Source organism: Loxodonta africana, chromosome 2 (assembly GCF_030014295.1).
Source record: "Loxodonta africana isolate mLoxAfr1 chromosome 2, mLoxAfr1.hap2, whole genome shotgun sequence".
Taxonomy (NCBI): Eukaryota; Metazoa; Chordata; class Mammalia; order Proboscidea; family Elephantidae; genus Loxodonta; species Loxodonta africana.
Window position 1 is genome coordinate 75,676,179 of NC_087343.1, and position 19,611 is coordinate 75,695,789.

General features: G+C 42.2%; 1 protein-coding gene across 1 annotated transcript in view; it reads left to right on the plus strand.

The window, feature by feature from the left end:
* Positions 1 to 19,611, plus strand: part of MAP1B (microtubule associated protein 1B) — a 103,880-nt gene that overhangs the window by 22,937 nt on the left and 61,332 nt on the right. The gene's annotated exons all lie outside the window — the stretch shown is intronic.

Here is a 19,611-nt window from a genome sequence, read left to right on the forward strand (position 1 = left end):
CTGCCTGTGACAGAGAATTAGATGGGATCTGTAATTCTTCATACAGATAGGCTGCTAGAAAGACCAGGCTCTAGCACGTACTCCTCCCCTGGTTCTTCCTGTCTCTACTCCTACTTACAAGTGCTTTCCCTGAGACAACCCTTTGGCTCAGGTTATAATGCAGGACAGCCGTTTTCCACTGCCTCCTCTGGCTGTGTGTCTTGGTTGGGTTCTGAAGGTGAGGAGCTAGAGGAGGGGTGGGGTGGGGCGCGAAAGAACGAATCAGTTACCCTGCTATAGGGGTATTTGCAGAGTGAATCAAAACCTTCCCTACCTTCTTTGCGTCCAGCAGAAAGGTTAAGGGTGTGGGCTCAGAGGTTCAAATAGAAGCTCCATCTCTGTGCCTCAGTTTCCTCATCCATGAACTGACCTTAAGAGGATTTATGAAATTTCAATGACTATATAACATGAAAAGCGCTAAAACTTACCAAGTGCCCTGTAAAGATCAGCTGTTGTTAGTATATGCACTGTTTCTTCAGAGGGTGGAGTAACATATGATTCAAGGATGTGTATTTCATTTCCTTTTGGTGTGTTTCTCCCTCCTCCCTGAACCCCCTTCCACCTGTCAGTGTCTAGTCCTCTCTTTATTATAAATTGCCATGGTCAGTTTTTGTCGTGAATATTAAAAAAAAATTCACAGATTTGGATATATCAGGCTCTCCTGGTCTGCACCCATGTTAACTTTTTGTAATTCTAACTCAGAGTAATAATTAAATGGTATAGCCTTCATTTGTGCTGCCCTGTTTATAAAGTGTGGTACTATTTTGATGCCTTTGATATCCCTTGAAATCAAGTATTTTAGAGAGAATTATATGTGTCATTCTTAAAAAAATATTTTCTCTAGGAGGGTTGACAACAACAACAGGGTGGATTGGTTCCACGGTAAATGGCATTCTATTCTTATTCTAAGTAATGTGTACGAATTTTGTACTATAAACCAATAGTTTAGCAAATATGTTACTTTTTTTTTTTTTAGCTTTTCAGATAAAAGTACTTAAAAAAAATCTTTGTTAATGATTAATGCTTTTAACCTGTCATTCAAGGCAATGAATAAGAAATGTTCATATCAAATCAGCAGGAAAAGCTGATTCATCTTGACTCAATGTTCAAATAACCTGTAATATTTGCCTCTCTATAAAATCTATAGTATTCTTCATCAATAATTTGTTGGGGCATAGGGTTCCTTTATAGTATTATCAGTTCTTTATACTGGAAGTTCCCTGGAGCCAAATACTTCCATTTCTTTTTATCTAATCAAGAGTTTACACATTTCAAAACTTTATATAAATCCCTCTCTTCTTTATGATATTGTAGAAATAGCATTTTCCCTTCTCGTAACCTCTAGCCCCCACCAAAAGAAGTGCCACATTCATTCTTATTGTCACTGTGTGGAAACCTTCAGAGTTACAGCTTTCTTGTCTAACTTTAGCTTTTGCGTGTTTGTGAGGGAGAGTTTTGTTCGTGTACTTGTTACCTTTTGTGACACTGTAGTTGCGTGAGAAAAATGTACTTTTATTTAAGTGGCTGCTTGAGGATAAAGTTTGTGTCAGAAAATCAAGCCTGACTCCATGACCAAGGTGGTCCTTTGATTTCTGCTTCTTTTAGTATTGTCACAGCAAGACTCCCCACTGCAGTTGGGGGCTCGATTGTATTCCCAAGGAGGGCCCAGTGGGAAGAGCTTGCCTGCACTTCACAGCCATGTCCCTTATCCTGCATATTAAGCCCTGTAATTACAGCAGACATAACGTTCGTCGCCAGCTTCTGTGGAATGACGTCATTGCATATCAAACAGTGGATTAGCATGAAGAGAGACGTCCTACTGACATTTTCATTTTTGTTAAGAAGAATTTGGTTTTGCTTCATTTTGTTAACAGGAGCTGTTGTCTTACCTTGTAGGAGAGATTAAAAAACAAAACAAACAAACAAACAAAAAACAAGACAAACGTGCAAATGTAGGAGCAGCCATGTGCCGACTGCATGAATGGTGGTGGGCTCTGTAGCCACTCTATCAATTAGTGAAAGAGTCTGGGACACAAAGCAGGCATGGGAAATCTGCGCCTTCTCTTACAAAAGCAGGATATCATTCTTCACAGAGCCCACAATGGCCAGGGCCCTGCTGCAGAAAATGTCCCTGAGAAAGGAGGGCCAGGATGGTGGCCGCTGCTGGGTGGAAAGGGCATGCAGGCAGCTGGGCCCGTCAGGCCTCGCTAAAGTGTTTCAGATTTTTGTAATGGCGTCCATTAAATATTTATCGATGTCTCATTCCTTACTTCTTAGGGTAAAGCTCTAGGCTTCCTTCCCTCGTGAACAAGTAAATTAGGGAGTGAGGTAGAAGCCTAAGTTACAGCTTCGAGCCCAGAGCTGAGTTCATGGAAGAGCATAATTTTCATCAATCATTTCCAACTCCTCCCACAAAAATAAACATAGGAAGAAAATCACCGGCAGAGTTGGGGAAAGGGAATAATTTCATCCTTTACAGCAGCTGAGTAATGACTCTGGGGCGGAGAAAACTCGTTGCCATCAAGTCGATTCCAATTCATAGTGACCCTGTAAGACAGAGAACTGCCCCCTAGGGCTTCCAAGGCTGTAAATGTTTGCAGAAGCAGACTGTGACATCCTTCTCCCTTGGAGCGGCTGGTGGGTTCAAACTGATGACCTTTTGGTTAGCAGCCAAATGCTTTAACCTCTGCACCACCAGGGGCAGAAAAACTGAGTTCAAATACCAGCTCTGGCTCTTACTTAGCTGTGTGACCATAGACAAATTACTGAATTGCCCTGAGCCTCAGTTTGCTCATCTGTATAGTGGGATTAACCAGCAATAGTGCCTGTAATGTATAGGGTTGTACTGGTACTTATCGGCTGTGGTATTTTACCTCTCAAAATTATTTCCTTTCAAAAGACAAGCTAGTGTTATGAGGTGACCTTATTACCTTTGGTGAGTAAAGGCGGCAGCCTCCTCTCTTCCTTTTTTTCACTCAGTTCTGTCAGTGTTTTGCAGTCACTGGTTAGGGAACTGACTCTTGCAAGTCTAGATCCCCTCCCTGCGAAGTGGACCTGGGAGCTCTGAGATTGAGGGTCACCTAGATTATATGGGTTTTAGAATTTCAGTCTTGTTGAATTTTACCAAAGGTTTGGAAGGACAAAAAAAAAATTTCCACAGATTTTTCTGAGTAAGTTTCACAAGCCCTTAAAATGTTTCTCAGTTCTCTATATTTGGACACTCGGTTTCTTTGGAACAGAGTTGTTCTGTGAAGAAGTATGAATCCAATCCAAACCAGGCTGTCTTGCCAGGTGATAATTTTCCAACCAGAGTGCCCTGGGACCTTTCCATTTTTATTCTTGTTTTGCCTTGAATTCCAGCTGGTGAACTATTTCTTTTTCTTCTTCGAGCTTTTCAGGTCCAGATTCCTAGCTCATTTTTCCCCATAAGAACAATGTTTTAGAAAGAAGACCCTGATTCAGACTGGGGTTTGAGGTGGAGCACACTGTCTTTAGATGGGATTCCTCAGGGTCAGTATGTTTGGTTGTCTGGTCAGCAGGAAACCTGGATGTGCCAGGCTCTGCCTGTGTGTTCCAGAAAGGACTAGACCATCGAATCACCTGTTGTGGTACCTGTGTGTGGGATGAGGAGAAGGCACTGACGTGTGCTGAGCATCTACTTACTGTGTCAGGGGCCAGCCACTGAGTTTCTCAACATTTAGCTTTGTGAATATCGCTGCTGCCTCTTCCATTCCTACCTCCAGCACTCCTTGTGTTATCCGAAATATAAAACAGCTCCCTTACCGCAAGTACCTGAATGTAAATGTAATTCATAGGAAACACGTTATGAACAGTAAATCAGCAATTGCTTGAGGAAACTGAAATGGCTGTCTGTGGATAGCCAGATGCTCTTTTCCCAGCTGGCTGAAGGGGTGGTTGGGTCATCTTCCTAGGGCTCCATGGTGACCTCTCTGAGCTCTCAGCAGGGAATTGTCATTCAAGGCTTCTCCTCATCTGTGGATTTGGTTCTCTGGGGGTAATTTAAAATCTGCTCACCACACTTCATAGTTTAGATGGAAGGAAAAGGGGAGAACTTCTCAGCTGCTTTCCGTTGGGGAATATAATCATTTTACTCTCATCCCTTGTCAGATCCTGCCCCAAATCAGACCAGGCCAATTGTTTGCTGACCCCTCTGCCCCCTTAGGGAATGTTTTGTATCCAAACTACCAGCTTGTCAGTTTTGTCCACTGAGCCTAAGTCAGCCAGCAGGGAAAAGCCTGTCCAGAGGTTGTTAAAGTGAGTGCTCAAATAACATGTGAGTCCTTTTTTTTGCAGGGACAATACCAAAACTTATTTTATGAAAAATTTACGAACTCAATTTTGAGTGCTTTACATTTGGTCACGACAAATTGCAGAGAGATAGATTCTGATTTCTGCATCTTCTTCCACCTAGTGCCCCAATTGCCCTTTCACTTTTACCGAAGGCTGTGTTTATGGCTCATGAAATCAGCTGGGTTATTGGGGTGATTCATATTTTTGCTTACATCAGACCTTTCAGGGCCTGAGTGATAATTCACAATATCATTTATTCACTGAGATGGCTTTTTATCAAGCATCTCTTCTATTTATCTTCCTAGGGATGTCAGACCATTTGGTGATAAATCTTGTCGCTTGGCTCTTGCCTTCCATGCATATGAGTGAAATCAATGACCCATTGGCCCTACTGCTATTATTAGTTGGTCATCTTGACAGCCTAAGTTTCTGTAGAACCTCTGAGTGTATTATGTTTCCTGGGTCAATCTGTTAGAGACATACAGGTAATAAATGTATTTCATAACTAGTGTTTCCTGTAAGCCACAAATTAAATCATATTTTCCAGTTGCATTACATGAAAGCCTTACAATCTTTAACTGATAAGACCCATCTTGATTCAGAATGAAATGGCAGCAGCTTCCCCTCATTTACCTGGTCTGATCAAGCTGGCAGTAATTTTAAATGACCTACAAATAGAACATACCAGTGTGTAGGAGAAGCTCAGGTTTAAAGATGTCCCTTTCAAAAAATGCCTTTTATAAAAATAAATAATGAGGCCACCTGTCCTCATTTGTCTGATTATTAAATTTGGGTCTTCAGTTATTATGATTCCTTATAGCAAGGCACATATACCTGTGTTCAGAGTTGGCACCAGAACTGCTCTTACTGCCTTTGAGATGATTCAGCACTAAACCACTTTGCTTTCTCTTAGTAATGTCTAGTAAGAGACAAGAGTTTTTTTGTTCATTTGAATGAAGTAACCTTTAAAAAATTTAAATGTAAATAAAAATCTTTAGTCATAGTATAAGTATAAAACATCTTAAATAGCTTCAATCAACTGTTAGTCTTTTGTTTTCAAAACTTTAAAATAATTGGCATAGAAAAAATATTAATTCTGCATCTTATCTTGAAACATGAAGAACTAATATAGATTCTGGGTGTTTTTTTTTTTTTTTTTTTTACCAGTAGATGGCATGAGTTATTGTTAGGACATTGTAAACCCCAATGCATTTTATCACTTTAAATTGTTACATAATTAAAAATGATTCCCAAAGTATTTGCCGCAAATAGAAAATTCAGAAGTTTAATATCCTTATGATATAAAGAGTTCTTACAAATAAATAAGTAAAGTCTTAACTCACATAGAAAAATGAGCAAAGGATATGAACATTAAGTTTATACATACATACACATAGACAGAAAGAGTGAGAGAAGAGAGGAGAGAGAAATACAAAATGGCCAACATTGAAAAAATGTTCAACCTCTTTATAAATCAAGGAATACAAATGAATACAACCAGATACAAATTTTTACTTGTAAATTTTAAGTTTTTTTTTTTTTTTAATAATGATACTACTCATTATTGGTGAAGAGAACAAGATAGGCCCCTTCACATTCTGCTAACTGAATATAAATAGATACAACTTTTCTTGAATGGAATTTTTCCATGTATTAGGAGTCTTAAAAATGCTCAAACCCTTTGGCTTGGTAATTCCGTACAGGGAATTTTCCTAAAAAAATAACCCGAGATATGCACAAAAATGTATATAAAAAGATGTTTACTGATTCATTATTTATATATGTGAAAAACTGGAAAAACTCAAAGTTCTTAACGATAGTGAATGGTGTAACTAATGACGATTCGTCAATAGGTTGCAATATTTGGCTGGCATTATAAATCATATGTTCAAAGAATCTATAGGGTCACCATGAGTCAGAATTGACTCAACGGCAACAGGTTATACTGATTTGTAATGTTAGGTAAAAAAAAGTCAGGTTGCATCAAGTTATTTTCTAGTTTGACCGTAATTTTGTACCAATTTCTATATACTCATAGACCAGATACACCCAAATTTTAATATCAATTATCACCGAATAGTAGGTCAGTAAATGAAAATTTTTTTCTTCCTTACCTTTTTTGTTTTAAAATTTTATATATTGGGTACATACTCATCTATGAGTCAGAATTGACTTGAAGACAAAGGGTTTATGGCTACATATTATTTTACAATCAAGAAAAAATGTAAGCCATTTTTTAAACAAAAATAGTGGGTCTAGCATTTGAGACATGAATCACTATGGCTTTTGTGTTTCTCATGGAAATGAGATTCAATAGTAAGTTATGTGTCTGGGGAAAATAGAGCTCATTTGAGTCAGAGGTTGGAAAGCTCTTCTGAATTGCTAACCTCAGAAACCTCAAACTAGCATGTAGTAGAATAATGACATGGCACAAAAAGCCACGGATGTCAGTTTGAGTTAAGGAGGTTAGCGTAGATATATAAAACAGTTGTAAGAGAAAAAAACTCTGCTAATCCCCTACCTCCAGCTCTGGTGACCTCCAGGGTCAATCTGCAACTCCATATTAAATCTTATGTCGAAGTGCATGGTGTTGGGGCTGGTACTTGGAAGCCTGGTTCTTCTTCTGACTGCCCTGCTAGGACATTTTGTATTCAACCTTGGGCAAGTCACCCAACTCCCAGAGCTCTGAATTTTGTCCCAGTGCTGAGTGTTTATTCCTTTTTGGAGCAGCATGTGGAGGCAGCTTCTAGCCCTGTCAGGTAGAGTGTGAGTCCCTGCGATGTCTGGCCAATGCTGAGACACGTTGAGGCTCCTGCTGGTCACTCCCTTGGATCAGATGTATCTGAAGTCATCCTGGTACTTGGTCAGTTTTGAATGATAAGTCAGCATAACGTGAGCACCTGGAAAGGACTGCAGCTGAGGGTGAGAAAGGCAGTTGAATTCTCTCTTGGAGACCACAGAAGGAAAGCATGGACATGTCACAGAATACAAACGAACCCGGCACAGTAAAACGTGCAAAAGCTGAATCTGTGTAAGGCGGAAACCTGTCAGAGAAGGCAAACACAAACATTTTCCACTAATAGAGAGCCATAGAAAAATGGTAAGACTGGACCCTATCACAGGCAGAAAACTTGCCAGACCAGGAAAAATAAGGCAGTCCCAGCGAGTTCTGGCTCTCACAGTTTTCACTGTAGATACTTCAGCAATATGTATATTTTTTCCAATTTAAAAATGCGGGTTTGTAATTATCATCAGGTTAATTTTCATCTCATACATGGTACATGTGGTTTTAGAATTGAAACTTTAGGCAGATCTTCATCCAGCATACCAAAACCAAGCCAAACCCATTGCCGTCGAGTTGGTTCTGCCTTATAGTAACCCTATGGGACAGAGTAGAACTGCCCCATAGTCTCCCAAGTCTGTAAATGTTTACAGAAGCAGACCGTGACACATCTTTCTCCCATGGAGCAGCTGGTGGGTTTGAACTGCTAAACTTCCAGTGAGCAGCAGAGCCACCGGGGCTCCTTTCATCCAATATAACTGATATATAAGAAAGGCCCAATTCAGGGGGTCTTATTTTTTTTAATCTTAAAGACAAACTTACATTCAGTTATATGTCTTATAGGAATGGTTTATAAACTTCTTTTACTTTAGACACAGTATAATATGGCGATCCCCACATACACAAAAAATTGAAACAAAAAGTTTCACAAAGCACTGCTTATCCTTACTGTCTACTGTGTACTATGACATTTTCCATTCTATTAAAAGAAATACTGGTAGTGACCCACTGATTTGATCTCATGCCATGCTAAAGTATGGCAACCCTCATTTGCAAGAACGCTGGTATAGAGCTTTTTGAAGATGTACCCAAAATGGAGGGATAATTTTTTCTATGTAAAATGGGATTTGTTTTTATTTTATATCATGGCTGTGGGCCATGGTTTGCCACGCACTTTGTTTCTTTTTTCTGACAGATATACATGTGGGGAAAGAAAGGAACTGGTGCTGACAGGGTGAACATTAGTGTCTTTATAAATAAAACATACAGATTCTGAAAGATCTTCTAAGTGTTTGTTTTAGATTCATATTCTGGGGTTTATATGGAGAGATTAGATTGTTGGTCAAGATGACCGTTCACAGCCAATCGAGATCTCTTATACCTTGGGCATACTTCTAATGGGGCCCCAGTTAGGCAACATAAAAGTAATGGCTATAAAAATGGTGAACAAGAGAAGGTGGACAGATGGCCACCTATCAGGGTAACAGACAGCCCTCCTGCCTATAACACTACTTTCTGCAAAGAAGCAATAGGACAATAGTGGGCCTGTGTTTACATGGATCTTCTTAGGTGGTTTCATAATGTCCTCTGAAACTTAAAAGCCAGGATTTCAGCCTCTTCCAAATGTCAGCTACTATTAAAAGACCAATTAAAAAAAAAAAAAAACAACCATTGCTGTTGAGTCGATTCCGACTCATAGAGACCCTGTAGGACAGAGTAGAACTGCCCCATAGGGTTTCCAAGGAGCACCTGGTGGATTCGAACCGCCAACCTTTTGGTTAGCAGCTGTAGCTCTAAATCACTATGCCACCAGGGTTTCCAAAAGACCAATATAGGCTGTAAGCGGAACATAGGTGGATATAAACCAATCAATAAGTTTTAATTGACCACCTAAATGTGCAATTTAGATATTGAGCTGCCTGACTTTGCCTTCTGCCTGCTGGTTGGTATCAAATGTGAGGTTGTACATAAGGTGAGGCATGTTTTCATTGTCCTGAGAACAATTAAATATCACTTGGAAACTTCTTTGCAGAGAAATCTGAAAGGAAGATAGATCCTTCCTATGTTATACTCATTGTGTCAGAAATAGGACACAAATAATAGAGGAGGAACATGTTAAAAAAAAGAAATTTACACATATCCAATAATTCTCAAATTAAAAAGATGTATCTGAAGAGGTAAAATTGTGTGTATGGAAGCAATTAGATTACATCTATGCAAATGAATGAAATCACCACCAACTGTAGACAACAGGGAAAAACAAAAGGGCCAAGATCTAAGTGGGCCTGGTTTTGCTCCCTGTGTTCAGCTTGCCCTTTTCCCCTTCTTTCTCAACCTCCACCTCTGTTTGTGAGTCATTGTGAATAGTCGATGACCACACAGTAACACAGCTCTAAGCCACAAACCCTTGGGGGGAGGGGAGTTAGTGCTCCGCAGGTTTCCAGCCCTGCTTCTGGACCACTCATCCCTGGAGGTGTATGCAGGCCTCTCACGATGCAGCACTACTACTTGTGCTTTATCTGGAGTCTCTGGTCTCCAGGTCCCGGGGTGGTGCAAATGGTTTGTGCTCGACTACTAACCTAAAGGTTGGTGGTTCAAACCCACCCAGCAGTGCTTTGGAAGAAAATCCTGGTAATCTGCTCCTGTAAAGACTACAGATAAGAAAACCCTATGGAGTAATTCTACTCTGTCACACATGGGGTTGCCATGAGTTGGAATAGACTCAACGACAATGTTTTTTTTTTTTTTTAGTCTGGTCTCTGGAGCATCACCCAGGCCAGTGAGGGGCAGGCGCCCCAGGGATCCTTCCCAGCACCTGTCATTTCTCCTTCTCTTGCTTCCTTCCTTCACTTTACTCTTTAGCCCTCTGTCTTCTTTCCTTGTTTATTCCCATTTTTCCCCTTCTCTTCTGCCTTTGATCTGCATGGCCCATGGGTGACCATGACATACCTCTGAGTATAACTGGTAGGGTAGAACAGTGGGCACCCAGTGTTCCAGAATTTACGTGATTGGCAGTTCTTGAACAGGACTTGGAAGCCACAACATGTTTAATTTCTTCAGCAGGTTTTTAATGGCCTCCGATGCCCAGTTGGAAATAAATGAAAAGACCTCTGGGTTCAGAGCCTTTGTGTGGGCATTCCACCACAGACCAGCCCATGTCCTGGGGCCGAATGGGTCTCTTGAAATCATTAACTTATTGCACGGGGACCAGTAGCCAGAGAGTGACTTTTCCCACTCGTGGTTGGCCTGGTGTTCAGAAAGGTTAGGCCCTTTCCTGTGTGACCTACCCTCTCAGGCCTCCGTGTTGCATGACTCAGAAAGCTTAAAAGTGACCTAGAATGACTTTCTCCATTGAGCCCAACAAACATGGTGCAGAATCAGTCTCGGTCTTGAAACTCCTTATATGGAGAGATTTCTGAGACTCTATTTTATGTTTGGTTTGTAAGAGGATCACAGTTAAAAAAAAAAAAGAAAGAAAGACAAGCTTAAGGCAATGATATCCTATTACTAAGAGAGTTGGTTAAAAAAGAAAAAGAAAATACAGCTTCAAATCGTTTCTACCCTAATGCTGGATTACAGTGGGGGCGCAGCAAAGCCATCATTTACATGGTTCTGGCGGGCCTTCCCCATCTTGAAAACTTTGGAACCAAGGAAGCCCACACTGATGGGCCCGAGTCTGTCTCTCTTTCCTGATGCTGCTCTGCTGAGGGCCCCAGAGGCCACAAAGCTCTGCCACGTGTTTCTGCAAATGGGTGTTTTTTTAAATTATTTCTGGAACACAGCCCCCAACCCTAAATCCTAAAATGCTGACAGGGCAAAAGCAAAGGAGACATGTGGAGCCATTACCAGTGACAGTTTGATGGCTCTTCCCACCTTGGCTCCGTGCCCAGCTCGATTGCCTGGAGGAAGCGTGAATGATGGTGGTGGGGGATGGCTTATGGGCTGTGCCACCTTCACTGTGCCCACCATGGGGCTCCAGCTCCCTCCTCACCCCACCCCCCACCTGGGCTGAGGGTGGAGGGCAGGCTGGAGCTTTTTCAAAGCCAAAGTGAAAAGGAGTGATTTCAGATCCTCTTGTGGGATGGAGGTCTGGGCGGCTGCTTATTGTGCAGACTGGATGGTGATGCTGAGGCTGCCCCACCTTGGGCTGGGCTTGCGTTCTCACAGCCGCATCATTTCAGTAGGTAAGAAGGAGGTTGTATTCAAAAACTCCATGTAATTGCTCCGATCACCAGGAGGAAAGAGGTGGGGAAATTGCTTCTAAGTTTTTCTAAGGAGGGATCTTGGAACTAACTGAGAAGTATTTATGTGGAAACAAGCATAAAATCAAACCTAAAAAAAGATAATCTTAGAAGTATTTGCATAAAGTTATACACTTCTCATTCTCAAAGATGATTTGAGGAGACTTAGAACTAAGTAGACGGCACTGGGTGGTTTTTGAACTAAGTAGGAGTCCCTGGGTGGCGCAAACTTTTAGGCATTTGGCTGCTAACTAAAAGGTTGGTGGCTTGAGTCTACCCAGAGGCACTGCAGAAGAAAGGCCTGGCAATCTGCTTCTGAAAAATCAGCCATTGAAAACCCTATGGAGCCCAGTTCTACTCTGGGGTCATCATGAGTCAGAGTTGACTCAACGGCAGCTGATTAGGAATTAGTAGTAAGGAGACTTCAAATAAAGGAAAAAGAGATTTCTCAGGGAAAAAATGCTCCCTGAAGGGAATGAGAAATTCCACAGCATAAGTTGTTGCGGGATACTTTTATATGGGCTATATTCTGTATTTTGAAATTTCCAACTGTGGTGTGCGTTGCCTATTTCTTACTTCACAGATGGAGGGGGGAATTGAGGCATAAAGTTTTTCAGTGATTTGAAGACAAGATGCAATCATTATAAGCCCAACTTCAGAAATAAGATTTTCTAGTCCTCATGTGCAATTCGTGCTGCAAAGTTTGATTGCTGAGATGTTGACATGTTCAAGTTCTAATAAAGTATTGTTGTTGTGTCCGTAAGTTGTGTGTGTGTGTGTGTGTGTGTGTGCAGTTGCCATGGAAAGGCGCAAGCACTGATTTGGCATAGAGAAATCTTTTCAGATGTCATTGATAAACTGTAGAGTTTGACCAGAATAACCAGAAAAGACCACGTGAAATATTAGTCTTGAGAACTTAGTAACAGAAGAATACACTGCCACGCTGAGATGCCAAGTATAAAAGAGAATGTTTAGTGCAATCCAAGTGGCAAACAAACACATTTCCTTTTCAGGGCTATGGGGTGAGGCAGTACAGCTAGGCCTTGTTAGAGCACCCTGAGCAGAACCCAGGCATTTAAAGGCTGATTCAAGGTCATCATTATGAACATGCACAATTGGATTATGTCATCATGCCCTCAATGTCTTATTGGAGAGGACCTGTTGATTTGCCACCAGAGAAAACAGTCCCTGCTCTGATTTTTCAATTCATGTCTTTTAGAAAACATACTCATCTGGGTCTCCTCACTTGTATCATGTTGTTTCCTTCTAAGTTACTTTCAGTGTAGTTGTTCTAAATAGCCTTCCTTGTATTTTGCTTTTGTGAATCCTGTTGTTGTTAGTTGCCATCGAGTCAGCATCGAGTTAGTCAGAGACTCATGTGGACTTTATGTATAACAGAACAAAACATTGCCTGGTGCTGCACTGTCTTCGTGATCATTGGTATGTTTAAATCCATTGTTGTGGCTGTTGTGTAGTGCCTTCCAACTTAGGGGGCTCATCTTCCAGCACTCTATCAGACAATATTCTGTTGTGATCCATAGAGTTTTCTTTGGCTAATTCTCTTAGAAGAAATACAACCAGAATGCTCCTGAGAAGCAAGGATGGTGAGACTACATCTCTCATACTTTGGATGTGTTGTCAGGAGGGATCAGTCCCTGGGGAAGGACATCATGCTTTGTAAAGTAGAGGGTCACCGAAAAAGAGGAAGACCCTCAACAAGATGGACTGACGCAGTGGCTGCAACAATGGACTCATGCAACAAAGCCTAACAACAATTGTGAGCCTGGCGCAGGGCCAGACAGTGTTTTGTTCTGTGGTACGTAGGGTTGCTATGAGTCGGAACTAACAACGACAAAAATTTTCGAAAGGAGATCACCAGGCTTTTCTTCCTAGTTTGTCATAGTCGAAGCTTGCTGAAGCCTGTCCACCATGGGTGACCCTGCTGGTATTTGAAATACCGATGGCATGGCTTCCAGCATCATAGTAACACGCAAACCACCACAGTATGACAAACTGACAGACAGGTGGTAAGCGAATCTTGTAGAGACTGCAGAACCTAGTAACTAAGCTTGCTTGACCTATGTAAAGGAGAAAGAGAGGGAAGGAGAGACTTGACTCTGCGTGATAAATCCAGAGGGGTCTCCCTGGAGTAAAGCCCTTGAGCTTTTCTGCTACAGTAGTTTTGTGATTTAGGGGCATTTTTTTTTTTTTTTTTTTAATTTTGCCTGCTCAAATGTTCCCCCCTCCCTTTTTCATTTTTACTGGATTCCAAGCTGAATTTCTTATAGTTGAGGCTGCTGAATAATAACCTTGTGAGACATGAAGTGTTATTCTTGAGTCTTTCAGATGGTGCTTTGTAGGATACTAGGGGGGAAGAACTAGCCAAGTGATGCTTTTGAGAGGTGGTCTAGGCTAGAACTAGAAATGGGTGAGAAGGGGCTACGTGGGAGAAGTACTAATAAATTCCTTCTTACGACTAAAACATAAATCCCTCTTTTCTCCTGCATCTAAGCTGTGAGATTGTTGCTGCTCCCCCTGCTTTTAGAGGAGGGCCCATCCCTGTCTGCCCCCTGTGCTGCCGGTGAATGACACTCTGTTCTGGCAAAGGTCACGTTCTCCGCAGCTGTGGGGGCACTGTCTGGGACACACTCCTGCCTCAGCTCAGTTTATTTAATATTTTTTTTTGAGAACTACCCTTGTTCAGACTTATCCACTGGACTGAAGGGAAGGATGTTTCCCTGTAAAAAAAAGTCATAGAGACCCCAGTGGAAAATGTTCACCAACGTAGTATGAAACTGTAGAAGATCCCCCAGGAACTTGGCAGTTTCTGACATCAACTTTTTTGATTTCTCTCCTGAAAGAAAATACTAAACCTCAGAGGAACACAAAGAGAGAGAATGATATTAAACACAGGATGATTTTAATCTTTGGCAGCAGCCCACGTACTTCGAAAAAAAAAATGCTGTTTCTATTGTCGTGCACCTGTCGTTCCTGGAAGTGAGCTCTCTTTCTCTCCTGATGGATGGTGGTCTTCAAAGCTTGCTGTTTTTCATTAGCAAAGTGAAACAGGGTGCCAGGGTGAGTGCTTTGTCATTCTGATGAATATAATGCGTGAATCAGTGTCATTATTCAGTGTTTGCGTCATCAGCTAGATTCTGCAGTGGAATGTGGCACAACTCAGAAGTGGCCTAATTTCACCTGACAATATTCCATTCACACTCCAAGCATCTCCTCCGAGAAGCGGTGAAGTGCTGGTGGGTTTCCTTAAGGCACAAGGCAATGATGGTGGGAAGCTGAGTTGTCCTAAATCTCTAGGTAATTATGATAATGTCCAGTGGGCACGTAGAGGGCCTCACTCGAGATCTCAGTTATATTCATCCCTGTTGTTTCAGAAATTTCACTTATTTATTATGCATGAAGCATGATATATTGTTACACGTTGGTCCGGTAATGAACTACCAGCCACATCCATTAACTTTTCATTCAGGCGTAAAGTAAAAAACAAAAGCAAAAAACCAAGCCAGTTGCCACTGAGTCGATTCTGACTCACGGTGACCTCATGTATGTCACAGTAGAACTGTGCTCCTTAGGGTTTTCAGTGGCTGATTTTTGGGAAGCAGATCACCAGGCCTTTCTTCTGAGGTGCCTCTGGGTGGATTGAAACTGCTAGCCTTTTGGTTAATAGCTGAACACTTAACCATTCGTGCCACTGAGGGATTTCTAGGAGTAAACTAAGACCTAGAAATGTAGCCAGTTTGCAGGGAATCTGAACAGAAAGGCTGAGGCTGGAGAAAGAGGCCAGATAAGGAAGGGAGTCATTGGGAGTGATTTGGGAAAAGCTATTTAAGTTAAATTTACATTCTGGTTTTTTTGAGGGAGAGAGCCTCTATTATAAGCAAGAAGCTTGTTCAGTGGAGCTGTTTTAGAAACCCTTGTACAGAAGATTTGTCAGTATGCGGGAGACTGAATTTTTCATTAACTCATTTATATCAATTTAATTCAGCCTAGCATTATACCCACAACCGAAAATCTGAACAGTGCCCCAGGGCTGGCTCTCAGAGTCATCCAGCTCATCTAATTTGGACTAGATTGCTTTTTTCATTAAATCTAAAAATGATTTCAGGCAGGCCACCTTTCTAGGGATTTCTGTGGATGAATCATATTCTAGGGAAGAGGCCATGCCTTTCTCAGACAGAGCTGGCAGCTTTTGAGTCTGGTTTTGTTCACCTGTCCCCTGTGAACTCAGCCTGCCTTGAGCTCCACTCTTGGTATGAGCCAAGAGTAATAATATCCAACACTCACTGAAAGCTCACCATGTGCCAGGCACTGTTCTAAGCTATTTACATGTATTTACGAATGTTATCCTCACAACGTCCCATTTAATGATGAGGAAGCTGAGGCACAGAGTAACACGCCCAGGATCCCACAGCCGGTAAGTAGTGGAGGCAGCGTATACATGCCCAATCTGGCCCTAGAGCCTGCCCTTCAGTTCTGAAGACCCTCACATGCCAGTGGGAAGTATTTCTTTGTTAATGAACTTCTGATGACCTTGTAGGTCTGGGGCAAATGGATTCCAAGTATGGGAAGTACATGCTATTGGCATGCAGCACCAGCCCCTTTATGGGGCAACAAAAACCTTTTTTAGTGTCCCTGCGTGGTGCAAACAGTTAACACACTCAGCTGCTAACCAAAATGTTTGAGGTTAGAGTCTGTCCAGAGGAGCCTCAGAAGAAAGGCCTGGTGGTCGGCTTCCAAAAAATCAGCCATCGAGAACCCTGTGGAGCCCGGTTCTACTCTGACACTCACGCAGTCACCACGAGTCAGCGTTGACTCGACGACAGCTGGTTATCGGTAAAGCCTTTTTCAATAGCAGAGCCTAGAAGCAACAATGTTATTGATGAACCTGCATCAGAGAGGCCTTCCTTAATCACTGGGCCAAAGTCTTGAAGAGTACCTCTCCTCTTGCAGGATGACTCTGATACGAATTACTGCACGGATCCTTTTTTCTGATTAAAAAAAGAAACGGGGGAAGTGGCTGGGAAAGAAAGGCAGGCCCCTGACATGGCTACTCAGTCCTAGAAGGCCAGTGTGAGGCCCACAGAGGACACTCCAGGGCTGTGTGCACCCCACTGGGTGATGAAGTGGCCAGTCTTCATGGATCCTCCCTAGGACTGCCTGTCCCTCCTCCCCCACAGACAGAAGATTAGTGGTGCTGTGCTGACGGCCAGCTGGGAGGGGAGGACTTGGGGGCGATGTCAAGGGAGAAGATTGGTGACTATTTGATGGACTGAGGTGGTGGCTGTTGCCTAGGAAACCCTGCTGACTGCAGAATGAACCAGAGGAAGACTCAGCATGCTGTCTTCACTGCCAGATTTATAGACTGAAAACCAAAACCTTCGTACTGGACCCAGATAAAAAATTAACGTGAGAGGTAAAAGGAGACCTTGCAAAGTGGAGTTCAGAACAGTGGTTTCCAAAATTACTTTTAGTTACAGAGGAGGGAACATCACCCAAAATAGGGAAATGGTCAGTTTTAAATGTAAGAACAGTTGGTTATAAAGATGTTACCCAGTTTATAGCCAGTTATCCACAGTAATGAGGGATTTGAATATTTAAAAGTAGGAGTAATTTCAAAGAACATATCCAGCTTAGTTAAGCCACTTCTGAAGCTTTATTCCATGGAATTTTCCATTACCCTCAGGCTGCACAAAAAACAACAACAATAATAAAAACCAACCAGTTGGAGTTGAGTGGGATAGAACTATACTTCACAGGGTATTCGATGGTTGTGATCACTAGGCCCTTCTGAGGAGCCTCTGAGTAGATTTGAACCGCTAACCTTTCAGTTAGTAGCTGAGTGCTTAAACGTTTGCACCACCCAGGGACTTCTGAGGCTGCACAGGCTCCTTATAGTCCTCTATCCTTCCCATCCGTCCTCTGGGAATTCAGGGGTCAGCCACTCGCCCTCTCTGTTCATGCACACCAGTGGAGATGGCAGAAGGGCACACACTCGGGGTACTCTGCAAACACTGTCTAGGGAATCAGTTACCTGTTCTAGACACTATCTTGCTAACTTTGAATGTTCTTCTCAAATTAATCACAGAAAGGCTGGAATAGCTAAAACTTTGATGAAAATCTTTTGTGGAGGGAAGGGTGGTACATGTTAAGAATATGTAGACTCCTGAGTCTCATTCCAGGGCTGAAGTGAAGTCTCCATGGGTGGGATCTGGCAATCTGCATTTTAAACAAGCTCATCATCAGATGGTTTTATTTATTTATTGATGCTTTTTTTTTTAATTATTGAGGTGAGATTCACATAGCATAAAATCAACCATTGTAAAGTGTACAATCCAATGGCATTTAGTTCATTCACAGTGTTGTGCAGCCATTACCTCTGTCTAGTTCCAAAACATTTTCATCACGCCAAAAGGAAACCCCACACTTGTTACACAGTTGCTCCCCATTTGCTCCGTCCCCAAGATGGTTCTTGTGCTCATGAGTTGTTGAGAGCCACTGCTCTAGGACATGGATCCACTCTCCACACACCCAGGACATGCTGAGGTGGGGAAGGGAACAGGAGAGGCAAGGAGGGTTGTTTGTAGTAATGCAGGGAAAGGCCCCTTGTTCTGGAATGCTCTCTAAAATAATGCTGGTCATGAATTGGACTGTGGATGCTTCTTTGGTACAAAGGAGCTTCAGTGAAGCAGCCACATTCTGGTGGTGCTGACATAGAGGAGTCAGGAGACGCCAGCCTCTTTGTCCATCCCTCTGCAATCTCCAAATTGGAGCATTTACAGCTATCCAGGCTGGTTCTTTCCCCTGTCTTCATCTGGCGAAGAACTGCTGCTTACCCTTCAGGTCCTCCCTTTCCTGACACTCTGGATTCATTTAGGCTTTCCTGTTATACATTCTCAGAGGGCAGTGGTTGTTCAGTGGTAGAATTCTCACCTTCTGTGTGGGAGACCCAAGTTCGAATCCCAGCCAGTGCCCCGCAAATGCAGTCACCACACGTCAGTCAGTGGAGACTTGTGTATTACTGTGATGGTGAACACGTTTCAGTGGAGCTTTGAGACTTAGACTAGGAAGAAAGGCCTGATGATCTACTTCCAAAAAATCAGCCAATGAAAACTCTATGGGTCACAATGGCCTGATCCCATTGTGCCTGGGGTTGCCATGAGTCTGTGCCAGCTCTACCCATGGCAGCTAACAACAATGTTATGCATTCTCATAGAGCCCTGCATCTTATAATTGTTTGTGATTATCTGTTTAATGTCTCACCCCCCATGAGGCCAGAGACTGCTTCCCATCAGCATCCAACACAATGCCTGGCACATGGTAGGTGCTCAGTAAATATTTTCTTGAATGAACAAACTCAGTATATACCAACGAGAATGTAGTTGACCATCTCTGAGATCCCTTTAAACTACCTCAGAAAGAATTTTGTATTTCCAACCAAATGATTTATCCCCTCTTGGGGAAATACATCAATCAGGCATGTTGAGATTTAGGACGGGTGGTAAGCAAAATCATTGCTTTCCCTCTTTTTCAAAATAGACATTTGTTTCACTGTATAATGTCAACCTGATGAACACTGAAATTTACATGAATGTTTGGTGATTTGTTGGCTTTGTTGAAGGGTTGTTAGCTCATCAGTAGGATCCTGGTCCAGACCCGTAAAATTAGAGATGGACTTGATTTTCCACACAGATTGTTGGAAGTCTCCCTGGATGGCCTCTGGATAGAGTCTGTTTGCTCAGTGGGGACATCTCTGTCCTCTTCTGTCACTTCTGCATACTTCTGGTTAGAACTGTGGAAACAAGTGGACTGAAACAGGAAATCGGAGGTGTGAAAGGGGGAAACAAAAAGGAAAGTTCTCTCTTCTCCTTATAGCTCCAGATACACCCTATAGCCAGAAGGGAGGAAGTGGGACAGATGAAATTCAAATAAAAATTTAAATTTATTCCTCGGAAACAACTTCTCTGCGAATGTTTGATTTTTCTTCCTGAATATTGATGTAGCCACTCGAGTGTACCTCAGGGAGGAAAATCTTAGCAGGACTAAGTTTATTTTAGGATTTGGCTGTGTGTGCACCTGAGTAGGCACATCACAGAGGATCCCATTTTCCAGAGAAGGAACTGAGCCCAGGCCATTTATGCCTCTTTAGCATATTCAGCTTTTCAACCATTTTTCAAAATTGGGCTAATATTTTCTCCCATTTAGTTTTTACAAAAAAATGAA